This window comes from Oncorhynchus masou, chromosome 28, assembly GCF_036934945.1.
Source record: "Oncorhynchus masou masou isolate Uvic2021 chromosome 28, UVic_Omas_1.1, whole genome shotgun sequence".
Lineage (NCBI taxonomy): Eukaryota > Metazoa > Chordata > Actinopteri > Salmoniformes > Salmonidae > Oncorhynchus > Oncorhynchus masou.
This window is the reverse complement of record NC_088239.1, coordinates 6,090,389-6,108,491: the sequence shown is the minus strand read 5'-3', so window position 1 is coordinate 6,108,491 and position 18,103 is coordinate 6,090,389. Positions and strand designations below refer to the sequence as shown.

General features: G+C 42.6%; 1 pseudogene; it reads left to right on the top strand.

The window, feature by feature from the left end:
- Positions 1-1,087: 1,087 nt before the first annotated feature.
- The window catches only part of LOC135517125 (noelin-3-like), a 50,268-nt pseudogene continuing 33,252 nt past the window's right edge, over positions 1,088-18,103 (top strand).

The following is an 18,103-nucleotide window of genomic DNA, read 5'->3' as shown; positions in this document are numbered from 1 at the left end:
CACTCAGTCTGGTAACCCTATACAACACTCAGTCTGGTAACCCTATACAACACTCAGTCTAGTAACCCTAACCCTATACATCACTCAGTCTGGTAACCCTATACATCACTCAGTCTAGTAACCCTAACCCTATACATCACTCAGTCTGGTAACCCTAAACTGTGACATGAGGTCTAATCCTGTTATTGTAGATGAGGTTTAACCCTGGTATTGTAGATGAGGTCTATGATACTGTAGATGAGGTTTAACCCTGGTACTGTAGATGAGGTCTATGATACTGTAGATGAGGTTTAACCCTGGTATTGTAGATGAGGTCTATGATACTGTAGATGAGGTTTAACCCTGGTATTGTAGATGAGGTCTATGATACTGTAGATGAGGGTTAACCCTGGTATTGTAGATGAGGTCTATGATACTGTAGATGAGGGTTAACCCTGGTACTGTAGATGAGGTCTATGATACTGTAGATGAGGTTTAACCGGTAGGCACCAAGAAGTCATCACAATATCATTTCTGTCATTATACTGTCAATCCCACTTCTGGCAGCAATGCAGCAAATTTCACATTGTAAAAATTGTAATGCTAAGAAATGAGTATTTACCACGTCATATTTCATAGGTTTCGTGCATTCCCATATGGTGTATTACTGTACATCCCGTACAGTTTTTCATGCACCTTTATTCGTCAACAACTAAAGCGCATTTTATGTATAAATGTAAATATGTACAAGTGGTGTCTTGATCGGGTAATTAAAGCTCTAAATCCTATCCTTTCACAGTGGGAGGTGTGACTGTTGTCTGTTGTCTTTTCTCTCGGCACTGCGTGAGGAGTGTCAGGTCTTGGAACTGATCGATATCAACAAACATTTCTCTCCAACACACACAACACATGATGCCACATCTGTTGTGTGACTCCCATGCAGTCTCGTAGGTCTGCCTCGTCCCCTGGCAGAAACTTTTATCTATGGTGTCAGTTTTAATGAGACCGAGCATCACTTTCTGTATTGGCTTCACGCCAGAGTCCGCGGAGCTGTGGGTGGGAATGATCGTGGATCTATCCGTTTTCTTCTGTTGGAGCGCTCGGAACAGTGGCGGGCACAGCCTACACCGGCAGCGACGCTGACGCAGTCCCGCAATAAGCGAGAAAAGTGTAACTGCCTCAAAACAGACAGAATGCGTGTTCTGTTGAGTGTCCTGTACCCGGTGCTTTCAATCACGGTCTTCGGATTATATCCGTCAATGGTGAGTTTCCACTCCTAATTTCTTACAATTCAATGCGAGATCTCTGCATGTATCCGTGTCTTTGCTTCAGGATCTGCGATTTTGTGCCTAAATTCACCTTTATTAACATAGCCTCAAATGGAATGGGTCTCTTCAATTAGCCTATACACATTGCATGTTATGATATTTGTTTTCGTTTGGCGTTGCCTGCAATAACTGTATCTGAAAATATTCAAAATAATATGAACAATTCACAATATCAGTGAGGCAAGACAATTATTGTTTTTAGAGTGACTGAGAATATTGTAATAACTCGCATTTGATTCTCCTGAATATTCGGAGAGAACAGTAGACTCAGCAGCAGAATCAAGCAGTGGATCCCGTTCGGACGTTCAGCCTCGACACATGCACTGGAGACCGCAAACTTTAATGTCATGAAAATGCTTATTGCAGGATCCCACATAAATCTCACGAATTGATTGATGTTTTCATTATGTAGGCTACATCTTTAACGCAGTCAAAGACCACAACTTCTGTTTTTAGCTTTTCTTAAATTCCTCAACCGGCACTCCTAGTGTATCATCCCGTTCCCAGAGGATTTTGTCAGTGAACGAATACTGGCACTGACAAGTGGAGTCTATGGAAGCTGTGTTCATATTTTCTGTCGCATATAAACCTCTTCGGGGAAGTATTCAAGACTTGGAATTTAGGTGAACTAGTGACAGTTGGTTTTATCCCCTTCACGGATCGTCTCTGTTGAAACTATGAGCGAATAAGAAACTCAACTTGGTGCTGTCTGATTGAGGACGACTGGGCGGAGTGGTGTGGAACGCTGTCGAGCTTGTTCAAAACTCAGTGGTGCTGAAACCATTCAATCAACGACAAGGGGCGAAGGCGGTGTGCAGTCTCCTGCTTCTTGAGTTCGGTTTCATGTCGATTCCCGATCTCAGCTAATTGCTATTCTGATATCAATATGTTCACAAGGGCCAATTTCATTTTAGACTGAGACACATCTATGTATTACTCCAAACATATATGTATGTAATGTTGCCATTCCCATTACATAGCTTGTAATATTGATAACCTTATACAAGTTAACTTTTTTATTGGTTAATTAGGCTACTTGTGTAAGTTTTACTCAATCAAACCTTTTTCGGAAATATACCACCAGATATGGGCCTAGATATTAATTTTAAAAACTGTCACAATTTTCAGTACTTCGGTCAATTTACAGTACCTTGATCTATTTACAGTACTTTGATCAATTTACAGTACCTTGATCAATTTACAGTACCCTGGTCAATTTACAGTACCTTGATGAATTTACAGTATTTTGGTCAATTTACAGTACTTTGGTCAATTTACAGTACCTTGATCAATTTACAGTACTTTGGTCAATTTACAGTACCTTGATCAATTTACAGTACCTTGATCAATTTACAGTACCTTGATCAATTTACAGTACCTTGATCAATTTACAGTACTTTGGTCATTTTACAGTACCTTGATCAACTTACAGTACCTTGATCAATTTACAGTACCTTGATCAATTTACAGTACCTTGATAAATTTACAGTACCATGATCAATTTGCAGTACTTTGGTAATTTGATCACCACATTGTGACAGTCAGACCATTGTCAATCAAACCTCAAGCATCTTTAAACAACCCAGTGTAATTTGATGATCACCAACAGTCAGCTGTGTGAATAGATCCCTGAAGACAACACCGACAGAGAATGATATGTAAGCCCTACATGCAGTGAGCTCCAAAAGTATTGGGACAGTGACAAGTGTTGTTGTTGTTTTTGGCTCTGTACTCCAGAACTTTGGATTTGAAATGATACAATGACTATGAGGTTAAAGTGCTGACTGTCAGCTTTAATTTGATGGTATTTTCATCCATAGAGTGAACCTTTTAGAAATTACAGCACGTTTTGTACATAGACTCCCCATTTTAGGGGACCAAAAGTTGGAATGAATTCACTTATGTGTATTAAAGTAGTCAAAGGCGTAGTATTTGGTCCCATAGTCCTAGTACACAATGATTACATCAAGCTTGCGACTCTACACACTTGTTGGATGCATTTGCTGTTTGTTTTGCTTGTGTTTGAGATTATTTGGTGCCTAACAGAAATTAAGGGTAATTCAGGTATTGTGTCATTTTAGAGTCACTTTTATTGTGTAAATCACAATAGAATATGTTTCTAAACACGTCTACATTAATGTGGATGCTACCATGATTACGGATAATCCTGAATGAATCGAGAACAATGATGAGTGAGAAAGTTAGATGCACAAAAAAAAGATATTGTGGAGATGATATTTGTGCATCTGTGTCTTTCTCACTCATCATTGTTCACCATTCATTCAGGACTATACGTAACCATGGTAGCATTCACATGAATGTAGATGTGTTTAGAAACATAATATATTCTTATTTACAATAAAGGTGACACAATACATTATTTACCATTCATTTCTATTGGGCACAAAATTATTTGAAACATCACCAAAACAAACAGCAAATGCTTACAATAAGTCTGTAGAGTCAAAAGCTTGATGTAATTGTTGTGTTTTTAGGAAGGGGGGGGGGCTAACATATAGAGTTGTTTAAAGATGGTCATACCGTGGATCATTTGATTTTGAATTTTACATTTCATTTGATTCTTGTATTTTATAAAATATTGAATTTGGCCTTCACTACTATAGCCTACTAAGCTAAAGTATGGATGGTCATACCATGGATCATTTAGCTATTTGATTTTATTATTTGAAAAAATATTGAATTTGGCCTTCACTACGATAGATAGCTCATAGAAACACATTGAATAACACGGTCATAAATTGTAAGGGTTGCGGAACAGGTGGCAGTGAAGTCAGATGCAGGAGAGCAGAGAAAGGTAATAGTTAGAGCAGTTTAATTACCAAACCCACAGCAATACTGTCACACCCTGGTCTATATGTATTATGTTTATCTTCATTTATTGGGTCAGGCCAGGGTGTGACATGGGTTTATTTGTGGTGTGTTTCGTCTTGGGGTTGTGTGGGGTGTATAGCATAGTCTATGGCTGCCTGAGGCGGTTCTCAATCAGAGTCAGGTGATTATCGTTGTCTCTGATTGGGAACCATATTTAGGTAGCCATATTCTTTGAGTGTTTTCGTGGGTGATTGTTCCTGTCTCTGTGTTTAGTTTCACCAGACAGGCTGTATAGTTTCTTCACGTTTCCGTCTGTTGTTTTTGTTCATGTTCAGTTATTTCACGTCTAGTCTACTTTCATTTAATAAACATGAGTAACCATCACGCTGCATTTTGGTCCGCTCCTCCTTCAACAGAAGAAAGCCGTTACAAATACAAAAATAACCTACATGGGTACATAGCATACAAGCACTTACAAACAAACAATTCCACACAAGGACATGGGGGAAACAGAGGGTTAACTACACAATAATTAATGATGGAAATGGAAACCAGGTGTAAGAAAACAAGACAAAACAAATGGAAAGGGAAAAGTGGATTGAAGATGGCTGGAAGACCTGTGATGCCAACCGCCAAACACCGCCCGAACAAGGAGAGGAAACGACTACGGTGGCACCCCTCCAGCAGCGTGCCGACACCGGCCTCGGGGACAACCCGGAGGGCGAGGTGCAGGGCGATCCGGATGGTGACGGTGGAACTTCCGCAGCATTGAAGGGTCCAACATGTCCTCCACCAGATCCCAGCATCTCTCCTCTGGACCATACCCCTCCCAGTCCATGAGGTACTGAAAACCCCTCGCCCGACGTCTTGAATCCAGTATGGATCGAACGGAGTACGCCGGGGCCCCTCGATGTCCAGAGGAGGCGGAGGAACCTCCCGCACCTCAGACTCCTGGAGCGGTCCAGCCACCACCAACCTGAGGAGAGACACATAGAACGAGGGGTTAATACGGTAATCTGGGGGAAGTTGTAATCTGTAAGTCACCTCGTTCTGTCTCCTCAGGACTTTAAATCGTCCCACAAACCATGGACCCAGCTTCCGGCAGGGCAGGTGGAGGGGCAGGTTTCGGGTCGAGAGCCAGACCCGGTCCCCCGGTACGAACACCGGAGCCTCACTGCGGTGACTGTCTGCGCCGGCTTTCTGGCGCAGCATGGCACTCAGAAGGTGAACATGGACGGCGTCCCATGTTTCCTCTGTGCGCCGGAACGAGTCGTCCACCACAGGAGCCTCGGTCTGACTCTGATGCCAAGGAGCCAGAACCGGCTGATACCCCAGTACGCACTGGAAGGGGGAGAGGTTAGTGGAGGAGTGGCGGAGCGAGTTCTGGGCCATCTCTGCCCAGGGCACGAACGCCGCCCACTCCCCCGGCCGGTCCTGGCAATAAGACCTCAGAAACCTACCCACATCCTGTGCGCTCCTCGTCCCCTGCCGCAGGTGGAAAAGACGTTCACCCGCCGCTCTACCCTCGGGCGGGTGGTTGATGACTGCCCGGAAATGACGGGTGAACTCCTCAAAGTGGTCCAGCACCGCATCTCCTTCCACCCACATGGCGCTGGCCCACTCCAGGGCTTTCCCCGAGAGGCATAAGACGAGGGTGGACACCCTCTCACGGTCCGAACGAGCAGGGTGGACGGTTGCCAGGTATAAATCCAACTGCAGCAGGAAACCCTGGCAGCGGGCAGCCGTCACATCATCCGCGGGGGAGTCGAATCCCACTGGAACCGGGTGCAGGGGCAGTGAGTAGTGGAGGCCCCTGTTGTGCTGGGGGAGGCGATGGAGAAACTCCCATGCGGTCCATGATTTGGACAAAGCGGTCCATGGCTAAGCCGAGATGGTAGATCAAGGCCTCTTGCTCCAGGACACGCTCCTCGACCCCTATACCAGGGGCACCTGCTCCTGCTGACTCCATATGGGTGGTGTGGAATTCTGTAAGGGTTGCGGAACAGGTGGCAGTGAAGTCAGACGCAGGAGACCAGAGAAAGGTAATAGCCAGAGCAATTTAATTACCAAACCCACGGCAATACAAAAATAACCTACATGGGTACAAACCCCAATGCGCACCAGTAACATAACGTACAAGCACTTATGAACAAACAATTCAGCACAAGGACATGGGGAAACAGAGGGTTAACCTCTCTAGGGTAGGGGAGATGCTCAAATCCCACCAGGCCAACATCGTTGTATTAAACATTCTTGTAAATACATGTATCTTACATAATTTAAAAGATGAATGTCTTATTAGTATTGTCAGATTTCAAAAAGGTTTACTGCAAAAGCAAACCATGCGATTTTCTGAGGACAGCGCCCCACACACACACACATATTACTAGCATTTTCCAACCAAGCATTTGCGTCAAGAAAGTCAGAAATAACAATAAAATAAATCGCTTACCATTGAAGATCTTCCTCTGGTGTCAATGCCAAGTGTCCTGACTACACAGTGAATGTTTATTTTGTTTGATAAAATACATTTTTATAGCCGAACACGAAACATTTGTAAACCGGTTGCGTCATAATTTCCGTCTCATTCAACTTTGGACGAAGCGTTCGTGGTAATTACACACACTAAACAAATGTTTATCCAGTCATGGTTGGTTTCATTGCAATCCTCTGGTTGTTACTAACACAACCCGGGACATATTGACCGAAACAAACCGATTTCAAGACACGAATCAATGACCTCATTGTGCACCAATGGTAGGACTGGTCTATCGTTGATTGACTGTATTTTGGCCCAATGACCACTGGTCATCTTGAAATCTAGCTTGGAAGATAGCCAATGAGCTGAAGTAAACGGCAATATGTAATGGTTATACGTTCGAAGACCAGTATTTGTCATAAACTCTGGCGTAAAAGAGGTTCCTTCACTATTGCAAATCCTACTTGACGGAGCCACGAGTGTTACGCATAGCAGTACATATTGAACAGCATTTTCAACAAGTTTATATATTTCAATTATGGCGAATAAATCAGGAAAAGCTAAAACAAAGTCTAGGTTTACAGATTTAACCCAAATTATAGAGGAAATGGATCGAGACAGCGAGACAGAGTGTCTTCGGGATGAATCTTTCAGCGAAGCTAGTTTGACTAGTTTTGACTCCCAGGCAGAAATAATGGTTCTGCACGGCAAGGATGCCATGGTGGATTGGTAAGTTCTAATGCTCATGTCATTGTTTGAAATTAATATGAAATATTATTCATTTGAGATTTTTTTTTTTTTTTATTTTTTTTTCTAATTTTATTTGCATTAAATAAAAATATAATCTGTAATGAAACGTGTAAAGAACACATTGGCAATACTATGTGTGTGTGATAGATTTTTAAAATTCATTTGACGTGTGTGTGTGATAGATTTTTAAAATTCATTTTACATAAACTTCACCATAGTGATTATATTCCCTGTACTCTATATATCTCTGTTGATACAGGGTTCATATGTGAAAGTATTGTTACTGATTTTTTTTTTTTAAATTTTTTTTTTTTCACAGTGGCAGTGATTCTGATTATGAGCCGCCAATGCCTAGGTGTCCATCTCCCTCTGAAGCTGGTTCATCCAGCCGGACCCCCGCTGTCTCCGGCTCCACACCTACCTGGCCATCTAGAGATGTGAAGTCAGTGACAAAGAAGATGAGGTGGGGAAGAGAGAAACATGCAGACAGAGGGCCAGAGGGTCATTGGCACTCTGTGTTAGATGATGTGGAACCAAATCCACCAGTTTTTAGACCCAAAAGGCAGCCAGGACCTCCACTAGACGACTGCAAAGTACAGCCCCCTTCAACTTTTTCAACTGTTTTTCACCTCGTCAGTTGTTGATTCCCTGGTGTCGAACACCAATAAGTACGGGGCTAAGAAGCAGGCAGGAAAGAAAGAGGCATGGAAGACCATTTCCATGTCAGATATTTTCTGCTACTTTTCAATAGTCAGTTACATGGGACTGGTGAAGTTGAAAACTCTAAGGGACTACTGGAAAACAGCTCTCAATCAACTGCCTTTCCCCATGACTGTCATGTCTTGTAAAATGTTTCTGACGGGCGCTTCACATCAGTGACCCAGAAGTTGATGAAGGAGAATGACAAGAAGAGAGGCACACCAAGGTTTGATAGGCTCTGTAAAATAAAACCTCTCTACCCCGCATCGTTGATGCCTGCAAGACCTATTTTCAGCCCACCCAGACCGTCCATCGATGAGAGGATTTCAAAGACCAGAATCAGCCTCAAACCTGTAACAAACCAACCAATTGGGGTTACAATGATTCCAATTTTTTTGTTTATGAGGGGACAAACAGTTTTTATTGAGTTATGATTCCGTTTTGGAGTTATTGGATTTTCAACTGCTGGGGAAAGGCTACAAACTGTTGGTGGACAACTCTACACAAGCCCTACCCTGTTTACAGAGCTGAGGAAGCGGGAGGTGTCGGCTTGTGGCACCATTCGTACCAACAGTGTGGGATTTCCAAAGACCAAGGTGAACGACATGCCTAAGTGGGCTGAGCAAGGGACCATGCAATGGATCCGTGAAGATGGCCGGCTGTTTGTGAAGTGGATGGATACCAGAGAGGTGGTCATGTGCTCCAGTCTCCACAAGTCCTTCAGTGGAGATCACGTCGTCAGGCGTGTGAAGGACCGTGCCGGGGCATGGACCACAAAAAATGTCCCCATTCCAGCAGCTGTGAAGGACTACAACAAGAGCATGGGAGGTGTGGACCTGTAAGATGCGCTGATAGGATACTACAATGTTCTTCACAAGACCATGAAAAGAAAAATGTTTTGTATCATTTCATTGACATTGCTGTGGTGAATGCCTTCATCCTCCAGAAGGAAATGGCCAAGAGCTGTGGACAAACCCCCATCTCACAGCTATCCTTCAGGGAGCTGCTCATCCAGGAACTTGCTAGCTACAGCAAGTCCACTGCAGCACCTTCTATCCCCTCTACCTCTGTCCCTTCTGCTCCAACCAGTGGTGTTCATCTGCCCAGATTCATCTCTGCAGGCATGAATGTGCCTCAGGGCAAAAAGGGCACAGTAGGGAGACGTCATTGTGCCCTTTGACACAGGAAATGCCCCATCACCAGCACCACCTGTTCAGTAAGCCTCTGCTTTACAGCAGAAAGAGACTGCTATGGGCCATGGCACCAGCAGCACAATATTGCGTAGAGGACTGAGGGTCTTCACAATATTGTAAATAGAAAATGTGTAAATAGTTACCCTTGTTATTTGATTGTTTATTATTATTTATTTATTTAATATATTTTTTTCTTCATATATATATATATAGGATTTATATATATATATTTCCTTCAAATGTATATCGGCCACTTGGGTACATTACATTTTTTGGGGGGGTGTTAGAATAGGATTTATGTATTTTGTATATAGTTATTTCCTTCAAAATGTACCGATTCGGCCACTTGGGTACATTTGGGTACATTTATGTGTGGGACACCTGGGTGACTTTATGCTCAATGTCATGTTGCTCGCTCATTTTTTGAAGTTATGTCTAATCCTTTGCTCAGCTATTGTTGCCGTCCTATGTTCTTCATTCAAACCATCTTCATTCAAACCATCCCCAGCATCCTATCTGTATGTTTGGCTGTTCTTGGTCATTTGAAAGATGATGCAGCAACAATAAAAAACAGAAAACACATGTTTATTTCCTTGTATTTTCTTCTACCAGATCTATTGTGTTATATTCTCCTACAATTCAATTCACATTTCCACAAAATTCAGTGTTTCCTTTCAAATGATATCAAGAATATGCATATCCTTGCCTCTGGGCCTGAGCTACAGGCAGTTAGATTAGGGTATGTCTTCAGGCGGAAATTGAGAAGAAGGGGGGGGATGACCCCAAAGAGGTTAAAAACACAACAATTAATGATGGAAATGGAAAACAGGTGTGTAAGAAAACAAGACAAAACAAATGGAAAATGAAAAGTGGATCGAGGAGGTATAGTTTTATGGACACATATTGAACCCTTTTATTGTTTTGTTGTTCCATTTGTTTGTATGGGTTACCTTCAGATGAGCAAAACGGAGAACATCGTTGTGTGTGTGAGAGTCTCCTCTTTGACCAGAGTGATCATATTAGTTTTACAGGCCAAGTCGTTCGGAGGATATAGATGTTTTTGTGAGAAGACCGGGTTTTCGGGATGTCTCATGTTCTGACAAACACCATTGTAGCTTTGCCACCTTGCACCACAGAAGCAAAATGCTGACATGGAGGACGAGGTGTATTGAGACATTTATTTACATTCATGTATTGAGGTGTATTGAGACCGCTCATGGAATAAAACCAGATATCTCTTAAACTGGCGGATTTTGATGGGGATTTTTTATTAATAAGTTACTTAATAAATTGATGCACGGGTGTATTAACTCTTAGGATTTAATTTAACAACGTGAATTTGTCCCGATACTTTTGGTCCCCTAAAATGGAGGGACTATGTACAAAAATTGCTGTCATTTCTAAACGGTTCACCCGATATGGATGAAAATACCCTCAAATTAAAGCTGACAGTCTGCTCTTTAACCTCACAGTTGTATCATTTCAAATCTAAAGTGCTGGAGTACAGAGTCAAAACAACAACACATGTGGCACTGTCCCAATACTTTTGGAGATCACTGTACACTGAACATACAAAACATTAAGGACACCTGCTCTCTCCATGACATAGACTGACCAGGTGAAATGTATTATCCCTCATTGATGTCACTTGTTAAATCTTTTCAATCAGTGTAGATGAAGGGGAGGAGACAGGTTAAAGAAGGATTTTTAAGCCTTGAGACAATTGAGACATGGATGGTGTATGTGTGCCATTCAGAGGGTAAAGACAAAATATGCTTTTGAATGGGGTATGGTAGTTGGTGCAAGGTGTGCCGGTTTGCGTCAAGAACTGCAACACTGCTGAGTTTTCGCACTCAACAGTTTCCAGTGTGTATCAAGAATGGTCCACCACACAAAGGACATCCAACCAACTTGACAAAACTGTGGGGAGCATTGGGTTCAACATGACCCAGCATCCCTGTGGAACGCTTTTGACACCTTGCAGAGCCCTCGACAAATAGAGGGGTGCAACTCAATATAGTCACACACACACACACACACACACACACACACACACACACACACACACACACACACACACACACACACACACACACACACACACACACACACACACACACACACACACACACAGCGGTCAGTGTTAATTGATCTGTAAAATGTGAGAGAATACAGCTTATAGTATGTAGGGTTAAGGCTCAATGAGATGAAAATGGTACATTAAAGCCCTAGAAAAGATCAAACCATTGTGATTTGTCCCGTGAATGTATCTCTTGGTTTCGTCTATTATACCACATTGTGAGAAAAAAACATTATTTGATGTTGAATATGAATGTGAAACTCAAGGGACAGAGGGACAGAGACAATTGCCAACAGCTGGTGATATTTTCCACTATAAATTGATTCTCTTCAAATCCCTCGCAGCTATTTTCGCTAATGTGAAATATTAATCATTCAGTTCAGGAGATTTGGCAAATACTTTCGTTCAATATGAGATGACGAGACTGTCGAACAGAGGTCAGGACGTGAGAGACAAAAGTCCTTGACATGCAGATCTCTTTCTCTCTCTCTCTCTTTCTCTCATGTATCTCTCTGTCTCTCTCTCGCTCTGTCTCTCTCGCTCTGTCTCTCTCTCTCTCTCTCACTCTCTCTCTCTCTCTCTCTCTCTCTCTCTTTCTCTCATGTATCTCTCTCTCTCTGTCTCTCTCTCTTTCTCTCATGTATCTCTTTCTCTCATGTATCTCTGTCTCTCTCTCTTTCTCTCATGTATCTCTGTCTCCCTGTCTCTCTCTCTTTCTCTCATGTATCTCTCTCTCTCTCGCTCTGTCTCTCTCTCTCTCTCCATCTCTCTCTCTCCCTCCCCTATCTCTCTGTGAGTCAGCATGACTGCTTTACAATTCCTTGTGAATAAAAAAATCACAAGCCTAATGATGTGACAACAAAAACAAAACAACAACACTGACGTCAGTGCAAAAACAATTTGTTATAATACATGTTGGTTTTCACTGGATCCTTCTCTTCAAAGCTCCGGGTATTGGATCGGAAATAGACAAAATAGTGCATTATTTTGTTACAGTGGGCCCAGCAAACCAAAATTGGTTTTGTAAACATTCTCAGAACATTCGTTAGGTTGCAGCAAATGTTCTCATAACACAAAAACTATCAAGCCATGCTGATGATTATAGAATGTTTGCATAAAACATTCGCTTGATGTTGCAAGGCAGTTCCAAGAAAACATTTAATCTGTTCTTTAAAGGTTCCCAGAATGTTTCATTAGGTTGTGGGAACAGTCTGGTGAAAACATTATGGTGACATCACAAAAGATATGTTACCAAAAAACTTGCATACTGTAGCTCTAAATCTCGGACGATACGAAAGAGAGGTTGAACAGGCTGCCAAATAGGGGTTGCAACAATGGCGGCGGATAGTTTTAGAAAGAGAGGGTCCAGATTGTTTAGCCCAGCTGATTTGTACGGGTCCAGTTTTTGCAGCTCTTTCAGAACATCAGCTGTCTGGATTTGGGTGAAGGAGAAGCTGGAGAGGCTTGGGCGAGTAGCTGCACTGGGGGGATGTTGGCTGGGGTTGGAGTAGCCAGGAGGAAGGCATGGCCAGCCGTTGAGAAATGCTTATTGAAATTTTTCGAGTATCATAGATTTATCAGTGGTGACCGTGTTATCTAGCCTCAGTGCAATGGGCAGCTGGGAGGAGGTGCTCTTGTTCTCCATGGACTTTGCAGTGTCCCAAAACGTTTTGGAGTTAGAGCTACTGGATGCAAATCTCTGCTTGAAAAAGCTAGCCTTTGCTTTCCTGACTGACTGCGTGTATTGGTTCCTGACTTCCCTGAACAGTTGCATATCGTGGGGACTATTCAATGCTATTGCAGTCCGCCACAGATGTTTTTGTGCTGGTCAAGGGCAGTCAGGTCTGGAGTGAACCAAGGGCTGACGGGATGAGGTCAATATCCTTCCAGGATACCCGGGCCAGGTCGATTAGAAAGGCCTGCTCACAGAAGTGTTTTAGGGAGCGTTTGACAGTGATGAGGGGTGGTCGTTTGACTGCGGATACAGGCAATGAGGCAGTGATCGCTGAGATCCTGATTGAAAACAGCGGAGGTGTATTTGGAGGGCAAGTTGGTTAGGATAATGTCTATGAGGGTGCCTATGTTAACGGATATGGGGTTGTACCTGGTGGGTTCCTTGATGATTTGTGTGAGATTGAGGGCATCTAGCTCAAATTGTAGGACTGCCGGGGTGATAAGCATATCCCAGGTTAGGTCACCTAACAGAATGAACTCTGAAGCTAGATGGGGGGCGATCAATTCACAAATGTTGTCCAGGACACAGCTGGGAGCTGAGGGGGGTCGATAGCAGGCGGCAACAGTGAGAGACTTATTTCTGGAGAGGTTTTTTTTTTAAATTAGAAGTTCAAACTGTTTGGGTATAGACCTGGAAAGTATGACATTACTTTGCAGGCTCTCTCTGCAGTAGATTGCAACTCCTCCCCCTTTGGCAGATCTATCTTGACAGAAAATGTTGTAGTTGGGTATGGAAATCTCAGAATTGTTGGTGGCCTTCCTAAGCCAGGATTCAGACACGGCAAGGACATCAGGGTTGGCAGAGTGTGCTAAAGCAGTGAGTAAAACAAACTTAGGGAGGAGGCTTCAGATGTTGACATGCATGAATCCAAGGTTTTTTCGATCACAGAAGTCAACAAATGAGAGTGCCTCGGGACACGCGGGGCCTGGGTTTACCTCCACATCACCCGAGGAGGAGTAGGATTAGGGTACGGCTAAAGGCTATCAAAACTGGTCGCCTAGAGCGTTGGGGACAAAGAATAAGAGGAGCAGATTTTTGGGCGTGGTAGAATAGATTCAGGACATAATGTGCAGACAGGGGTATGGTGGGGTGCGGGTACAGTGGGGGCAAGCCCAGGCACTGAGTGATGATAAGAGAGGTTGTATCTCAGGATAAGCTGGTTATAATGGGTGAGGTCACCGCATGTTTGGGAGGTGGGACAAAGGAGTTATCAGAGGTATAATGAGTGGAACTTGGGGCTCCGCAGTAAACTAAAACAATGATAAATAACCTAAACAACAATATAAAAGGCATATTGACATATGAGAGAGACATACAGCGAGGCATAAAGTAATCACAGGTGTTGATTTGGAGAGCTAGCTAAGACAACAGCAGCTAATCAACTAAAACAACAACAGGTAAAATGGTGATGAATGGGCAGAGTGTCAGTTAACTAACACAGAGACTGAGTTCATGCCTGGGGCCGGCATATAAACAAACAAAATAATAATAATAAATAAATAAAAACAAATAAATCTATAAACAGAATTGAGTACCGTGATTAATGGACAATCCAGCGGGTATCAGCTATGTAGACAAGTGATCATAGGGTCCAGGGGGCAGCAATAGATGGAACATGGAGGCCGCGGAGTAGTCGTTACTACGCTAGCACGCGGCGTTTAAAGTTAGTAACCCGGGGCTAGTAGAAGCATCTGGTCCGCCGGTTGAAGGCACAGCGGATGGAGTATTTGTCGGCAGACCTGTCGTGGTGGTGCGGCGGGGCGCCGTATTGACTAAGGATCCAAGCCAGGTGTCGAAAGAGGTATTGTAGTAATTTAGTTTTCTATCCGGGAGATGTGCCTGGCTCACGGCTAACTGGTGCTAGCTTCGGGGCAGAGGCGTTAGCCACTATACCTACTCGGTAGCAGCAGTTATCCTGTGCCAAGGTCCAGAGCTTTCGGCAAGGATCCGGTGGAGTAGTGTGTTCTAGCCGTGTTTGGGTGGAGTCCAGGTGAACAACTGAGTAGGCTTGGAGGTGGGCCTCAGGGATAGCTTCGGTACTGGGTAACTCGGTGGGTGCTAGCTAGCTGTGCAGATGTTAAAGGCCGCTAGCAGTGGCTAACAATGACTAAATAGCTTGTAGCTAAGGTTCAAAACAATATGGCTGTAATCCGGGCCTTATTGTCAAAAGAAATCCGTAACACAGCCACCTGGTACATCCAGGCAGTCAATGACTCAGTGTTCCAAAACTGTTCACCTATTTCTACTTCAAGCAAGGACAATATTATTATTTTTTGTTTTTGTGTCTTTTTATGCTTCACTTGCAGCATATAATCGATTTTATCTCCAATTTCCACCCCCCAAAAGGTGACATATCAGATTGAAACATAGCTATATGCTCTGCAGGTTATTGTTTGGCTGGGTGCTAATCTGAAACATGGCCTTTAAAAGTTGAACAGCGTTCTGTCATGCTGACCGCAGCCCAGTTAAACGCAATCGAGCAACGCGCCGTGGAATTGATCAACCAATGATGGTTAGATACCATCCACATACACTACCATTCAAAAGTTTGGGGTCACTTAGAAATGTCCTTGGTTTTGAAAGAAAAGCACATTTCTGTCCAGTAAAATAGCATCAAATTGATCATAAATACAGTGTAGACATTGTTAGTGTTGTAAATGACTATTGTAGCTGGAAACGGCTGATTTTTAATGGAATATCTACATAGGCGTACAGAGGCCCATTATCAGCAACCATCACTCCTGTGTTCCAATAGCACGTTATGTTAGCTAAATCAAGTTCATCATTTTAAAAGTGTAATTGATCATTAGAAAACCCTTTTGCAATTATGTTAGCACAGCTGAAAACTGTTGTCCTGATTAAAGAAGCAATAAAACTGTCCTTCTTTCGACTAATTGAGTATCTGGAGCATCTGCATTTGTTTGTTCGATTACAGGCTCAAAATGGCCCGAAACAAGGACCTTTCTTCTGAAACTCGTCAGTCTATTTTTGTTCTGAGAAATGAAGGCTATTCCTTGTGAGAAATTGCCAAGAAACTGAATGTCTCGTACAATGCTGTGTACTACTCCCTTCACAGAATAGTGCAAACTGGCTCTAACCAGAATAGAAAGTGGAGTGGGAGACCCCGGAGCACAACTGAGCAAGAGGACAAGTACATTACAGTGTCTAGTTTGAGAAAAAGATGCCTCACAAGTCCTCAACTGGCAGCTTCATTAAATAGTACCCGCAAAACACCAGTCTCAACGTCAACAGTTAAGAGGCAACTTCGAGATGCTGGTCTTTTAGGCAGAGTTGCAAAGAAAAAGCCATATCTCAGATTTGCCAATAAAAATGGAAAATTAAAATGGAAAAAGAACACAGACCCTGGACAGAGGAACTCTGCCTAGAAAGCCAGCATAACGGAGTTGCCTCTTCACTGTTGACGTTAAGACTAGTGTTTTGCGGGTACTATTTAATGAAGCTGCCAGACATGTGAGGCTGGGTGGCAGGTAACCACTAGGCTACCTGCCACCCCAATTATATAGAGCCATTATTTCAAGGAACTCCCTTCCTTCTTATATTGCTCAAAAACAGATGAAGCAACACCTTATGGCACAACGCCTCTCCTCTATTTGACTTAGGATATTCTGTGTGTATGTATTGATTTAAGTGGGCTGTGTGTGATGTTTTTAAATGTTTTGAAGTTCTCTCATTGAGCGGTTCTTGTCTATTAATGTTCTGTATTATGTGATGTTTCATGTTCTGTGTGAACAGGAAAAGTATCTGCAGCTGTTGCAACATTATGAAATACCCGAGCATAATAATAATCTGGATGGATGGATCTGGTCTGAACATACTGCCTATGGTAGTATGATTTACTGTGTCTGGAATTATTAGCTAACATCGCTAACATCGCCCATAGGGAGGTACAGCTGATTATTCTTAGAGCTAACATCACCCATAGGGAGGTACAGCTGATTATTCTTAGAGCTAACATCACCCATAGGGAGGTACAGCTGATTATTCTTAGAGCTAACATCACCCATAGGGAGATAAAGCTGATTATGCTTAGAGCTAACATCACCCATAGGGAGATAAAGCTGATTATTCTTAGAACTAACATCACCCATAGGGAGATAAAGCTGATTATTCTTAGAGCAAACATCACCCATAGGGAGATAAAGCTGATTATTCTTAGAGCTAACATCACCCATAGGGAGATAAAGCTAATAATGCTTAGAGCTAACATCACCCTGCTGAATTTATTATGGATTTATTATGGATAAATGAATAAACAATATCCCCATTTTAAATAGAATTGTATCTAGGTAAACTTATACTTTGTTTTATAAGTGATTAACAATATGAGTTTATAAGAAGGGATTGTGTGACACGGACAAGGAGTAATAAAAAGTTAATGAACACCATTCCAACTAGGCAGAAACAAATGGGTTGGGGACTGTGTAAACTCATAAGGTCATTAGCCTATGGTTGACCCAACTGAAACTTAGCTCTGGGGTTTTTAGATAAGGAAGTGAGTGCATAACTAGGTTTTCTGTTAATTATAACTGTCAGTTCAGTGGTGATCGATAATGTTGAGGGGTCAAAAGTTATCTGGGAGTGTGTTAGTAAGTTAGAATGAACTTTTCCCCTTACTTTGTCCCGGTCGAGAGGAGGGGATTCTGTTAAAGCAGTGAAATGACGTCATGATCTGTATATAAACTGCAGTACGTGTTTAAGTGGGAGCGCGCTCCGAGAATAAATTATATTACCTATTATTTAAAGACTGGTCTGCGTCTATTTTATGCAAACAAGAAATCTTACAAATTCTCATAAAATAGATTAAGGGCTTTCAATTGATGAAAGCACATTGGCATAATTAAATTATATTAACACACCCATAGGGAGATAAAGCAGATTTTTCTAAGAGCTAACATCACACATAGGGAGGTACAGCTGATTATTATGAGAGCTAACGTCACCCATAGGGAGGTAAAGCTGATTATTCTTCGAGCTAACATCACCCATAGGGAGTTAAAGCTGATTATT